The sequence below is a fragment of the Monopterus albus genome, unplaced genomic scaffold, assembly GCF_001952655.1.
Source record: "Monopterus albus unplaced genomic scaffold, M_albus_1.0 scaffold99.1, whole genome shotgun sequence".
In the NCBI taxonomy this organism is placed as follows: Eukaryota; Metazoa; Chordata; class Actinopteri; order Synbranchiformes; family Synbranchidae; genus Monopterus; species Monopterus albus.
In genome coordinates this window covers 136,388-141,780 of record NW_018127979.1, presented here as the reverse complement: position 1 = coordinate 141,780, position 5,393 = coordinate 136,388, and the positions used below count along the sequence as shown (strand labels likewise).

Sequence of the window (5,393 nt, the reverse complement as noted above, 5' to 3'; positions counted from 1 at the left end):
AGGTAACATGAGAGTAGCTGTTAGCATGGCTATAGGCTCTTGTTTCTGTTGAACAAAACTAATAAAACCTTAATGAGTATTTAATTAAATCTCAACAGAAAGGCCTCATGAATTTGACACGCCACATTTCAGTCTCTGCCAAAAAAGATTCAAAACGCAGCCCGATTTTGATACTTTTTTTCATAAGTGCATGCTTTAATAACATGAACACACCTATTCTCTATGAAAAATGATACTAGAAAGTATTTGTTGCCTTAAGCTGGCATGAGCTGAGTGTTAGATTCTTAAAGACAAACCTTGGCTGCTTTGGCTGAAGGATAACTTAAGAAGACCGTGATCAGGGTAAAACACTGCTGACCAGCTCATCCCTAGCACTGATGGCTGCAGAGGACTCGCTCCCTGTATACTGTCTCTACTGTACTGTATGTGTGTTATTGCTGTTTTCTGACATTCCATTCTGTTTTGCATTTACAACAGAAATCTAAAAATAATCCTAACTCTCTCTTGCTCTCCTGGACAGGAAGTTGTTCTGTTCTTCACTCTAAACACTTGTTTCCTGTTTCACACATTCACTTTTAAATTTGAATGCATGCTCCTCTTCCTCTCCATCCTCCTCACATATTTACCCTAAAGCTTTAGTTTTCTCCTTTCATCACCTCATTTCTTTTGTTGCTTTGTTGATCTTGTTTTGTTATTGTTCATACATTCATATGGTGCTTTATTTTGTAATTGTGAATGTGTCCCTGGGTAGCTGCAGGGCCTTAGCCAGGTGTTTACCTGTGAGACTGAGAAGAGGGAGTTAGTGCCAAAAGAAATTGAGCAGCAGCTGCTAACATTAATTTTTTTATATGAGTAATTAGGTATATAAAATGTCAGGATTGAATGAAAAATTGTTCTTAACACCTTCCTTGAATACAGGTGACATCTTCAGATGTCACAGACACAAGCAGCAAATCCTCACACTGGAGAAGCTGGAACTGATGATGGTATGATATTTGTATTTGGTGCATCACTCAAACGATTGGTTAGAAAAAATTGCCACTTGTAGAAAAATTGTCAATTGTTTGGTCAAAATTTCAGCTAATATATCTAATAACTGTCAAGATACTGCTAGAGCATGGCTAAAATGCCCTCCAGTAACTCAAGTGTGAGGATTTGTTGCTTTTTTTCAGTTTTTTTTTTAAATTTTTATTTATTTATTTATTTTTTATCATTAACTGATTATCATCAAGTTTCTGGGACAGAACAAGAAATCTGAAAATGTCACCATGGACTCTCAGAACATCTGAATGGATTACGGCAAACTCCTTCAAAAACCTCAGACACACAAAGCCTATTGGGGATAAATCCTGTTCACAATATTAAATTAATGTATGTTTTTTCATCATAGACAATACTTTGGATTATTACTGCTTCTCTTTTTCCAAATCATCCATCAGTTTTTAGATTGCCTTCCTCCATTTCAGTTAGCTGTTGGTCTCACTTCATTGCTATGAAATCAACCTGCAGAGACTTGAGTTGTTTCCGGGAGATCATACATCAAAGGCAGTGTTTAGTCACCGCTGTTTTTCTTGTCATACTCATGTTATCACTGTGTGCTAACACAGTGGAGAGAAATGATGGTTTGAAGCACACACTGTTTTTGTGTTGAAAGACACACGCAATGTCAGTATTCACACAATTGTTTCATCACTTGTGGAAGAAACATTCAGCTCCTTTACTTAAATGTAAGCTGATTGTTTTAAGAAAGAACACATCTCACTCTTTTGGAGTTGTTGGAACAACAAAGTCTCACTCAGTTCACATGACTGTACAGCGTCACAGGGTGGAGTTACTTTCATCATGAATAACCTTTAGCTGAATACCGCCCCAGCAACAGACAAGTTTTGTCACATTTACAGTAATGTTTATTAATGTGCACTGTCTCTGTTAAATAAACAAATAAATAAGATTTTTCTCTGTCTCTTTCTCCATGTGTTACCTCATGTAGAGTCAAACTTCTCTGAGTGACTGATCCCAACCAGACACACCAACAGGTGGATATGGAGAGTGGAGCTCTGGGAATTGACACCAGCGCTGCTCCAGGTGGGTTGTCTTACTTAAGCATTTGAAATGATTAGCTAAAACTAACAGTTAAAGAATTTATATTGTTAGATAAAAGGAACATATAACAAGTATAGCAATATTTAGTGACCAGATGAACACCTGACATCATTAGCTGAAGGTGACATAATGTTGAGACAATTAGCTGAAACCACTGGATTAAAAAATAAAAATAAATTAGCTAATAGTAACCAAAAAATTGTTGAAACTAGTGGCTAAAATTCATAGATAAACTGTTTAAATGACTAAAGTAATGAGTAAACAGTTGAATTAGAAATACTTAAAGGTGATGGTTATAATGCTACATGAAATCTAGCTAAAAATAATGCACACGTGTAATGGATAAACAGTTGAAATAGCTAAAAGTAAATAATAAAAAATTTAAATATTTCACTAAAGGTAACAGCTTAACAGTTGAAATAGTTATCTAAACAAAACTAATCAGTTTATATTGCTAAAACTAACAGATAAACAATTGAAATAATTAGATAAAAGTAGCTAGTAGTTGTAACAAACTATTGAGATAGATTCCAAACAGTTGATATTAGCTAGCTAAAGGTAATGAATAGAAACAATTATATAATATTTGCTTAAAGTAATGGATAAAGAGTTTAGGATAACAATTAGGATATAAACAACTGAAATATAGTATTTAGCTAATGGTAACAGATAAACAGTTGAAGCAATTTGTAAAAAATAACTAATAATCAATTGAAATATTTGCTAAATGGTTAAAAGTAGCTTAACAGAAACTAGTTGAAAATGTTAGCTTACATATGAACAGTGAAAGACCCAAGTTTTGTCACTCCAAGTGGTAATAGTATGAATGTAAACTTGACCAACCCAGTGGGTACCTGCAAAAAAGGATGTGTAACGGATAAAAAATATGTTTATATAAATTCACAGGTATAGACACTGGTAAAAAAAATAAAAGACTGAATGTAGGTGGGTACTGGGTGAAATAAACAACAATAGTAATAATAAAAATAAAGGTGCAGCTTCTTTTAAACATCTAATCCAGCATAATTTTATCAAGCCTAAATAAGTGATACATTTATTGTGAAGGCCTATGACACAACCTTTGACCCCTCAACTCACATCCAACTAATAGGATGTCACTCAGACATTAGTGTAAGTTACTGTGTCAAACTGGATAACCTAGAAGTGAAAAAGCTAGCGGTGATTACAAAATTGTGGACAGTATATCACTGAATGCCAAGTTAGACTTATTGGAGAAATTCAGTGTGGTTACAGACAGTGAGAACAATGTAATCAGCGGCTTTGCTACTTTGCCAAAAAGTGTTAGCATTGATAGCTGCAAGCTAGGCACGTCATCACTAAGAGAACAGCTGCAGAGCCCAGGTGCTGTCTCGACAGAAAAGGGCTTTCGCCATTATGGGAACGTACCAAGACGTGTTGAGCCAAGCAGCGCTCTTCATGGATTCTGCGTTTGTTTCCACTGCCATGCGCCTGCTTTGTGTGTGTGCTCCGGGAGATAAATTTCAGGACCCCTTACAGATAATACTAAAATCAGGTTCCAGAAATGTTAGGGGGAGAGGGTGCATGCGCGCAAAGCAGTCACCCCGTTTGGTTAAATGTCCACTCTTCACACCTCAGTCATTAGCATTACAGTCTCCCTTACTGGCTGATTGTTGCAGTATGGAGTAATCCTTCACATCATCTTTTCTCCTTCTGCTTAGCTGATTGATGTGTGTGAGAGACGTGTAGTCCCTCCCTCCTTCAAACAGAGATCCAACACAGAAAAAATACAGTGGAAAAACAAAGCAGCACAGTCTGTGTCAACCCGGGAGGTTTTGCAGGGTGAAGTATGGGGTATCCTACTCCTTAGGTTCCGATAGTGGAAATGCAGCAATACTTTTCCAAGAACACAACTCTCAAGTACTTTAAAGTAAGTGACTGTGTATCTTAAAGTCTAATTTAATTACGGGAATGGGTCACAGGTCTTATGTTAACAGGTCAGGTTGGGTCTGATACAGAGCTTTGCAGATTTTCAAAATTGGACCTGTGAAATGATTCTGACATGATTCGATTGAAGGGGAACCTGAGATCATCTGGTTGAAATGTGGGTGTACATCAGACAAAAAAAAAGCTGAATCAGTTGTTTGGAAGGTTCACTGCTGTTTGATGATGCAAATTTATGTGTCACATTTCATTAGTGGTGAAGTTCAGGTCACTGTTCCACACAGAATTATGTTACTGATATGCATCTTCAAATGTATTGGAACTCGGTGTGATATGGCATTGTCAGTTCCTCTTGTCTTTATTGTTCCTTATGAAACTGGTGGTTGAAAAGAACAGTCAGATAACTTAGATATACAGGGGCAAGGACTGATATGTGTGATCACACAGCTTGATTCATCTGTGTTAGTTATTTCTGCTTGTCAGGTTGAATACCAGCCAGACCTGATTGATGGGTTTAGAGGAGTCAAGCTGACAGACAGGTTATTTGCTTGATTGATCCTCAGATCCCGGAGCGCACTCAGACTGCGGCAAAGCCTTTCTGCGGCGTCAAGCCTGGGCCCATAGCAAAGACTCCCTGTGGCAAGAATCAGAACAAGAACAAAATGGCCCCCAGGAGCCCGATCAGGGCCAGAGAGACGAGGATGCACAGAGAACCTCAGAAGAACCAGGTTAGTCTGAGCTCAGCTGTCATCAAAGCATCTGAAGTACTGACGTTGGCAGCTGGACTTTCTTGGGGTTCCAGTTGCTAACATTAGTGCTTCTGATATACCAAGACCTAAATGACTGTGAACCTCCATGAACATGTCGCTAGAGCAGTGTTGTAACGAGCAATATTTTGAAATAATAAATATTTCACATTTTATCTATCCAGTGTTCACCTTACTGCCAACAATCACATCAGTTGAGTGCCAGAGTCAGTTCTGAATACTATTTTTGGACAATATTATCTCACCACAGTTGTATCATTATAGTTGTAGCTAATACGTAACATGAAATGCCTTGTTTTCTGTACCGGAAACAAAGCAAAGTTTTCAAATTATCCTCAATGTATAAAGCCAAATTAAATATTTCAGGTATGTGGATGTGTGGTGAATAGTTGTTTGTCTATAGCTCCATGGTAATAGAAATATGCAAATATACAGTATGTGTAAAGGGAAATTAGAACAAGCACAGAATTTAGAGGGGAGGGGAAAAAGTAAGGCTTGATTGTTATAATTATCATTAACAATATAAAATATTGCAAGAAAAGCAGCGGTGGGGTTGGGTATCAGCTCATTTTTGCAACACTACCAGATACTAGGGATGAG

At 37.3% G+C, this 5,393-nt stretch overlaps 1 long non-coding RNA gene across 1 annotated transcript in view; it reads left to right on the top strand.

The window, feature by feature from the left end:
- The window catches only part of LOC109965507 (uncharacterized), a 10,026-nt gene extending 5,277 nt beyond the window's left edge, over positions 1–4,749 (top strand). The window contains exons 2-3 of the long non-coding RNA XR_002275659.1: positions 1,991–2,085; positions 4,590–4,749. This is a non-coding gene — a long non-coding RNA (uncharacterized LOC109965507). The remainder of the gene's footprint in view (positions 1–1,990; positions 2,086–4,589) is intronic.
- The last annotated feature ends 644 nt before the right edge of the window (positions 4,750–5,393 follow it).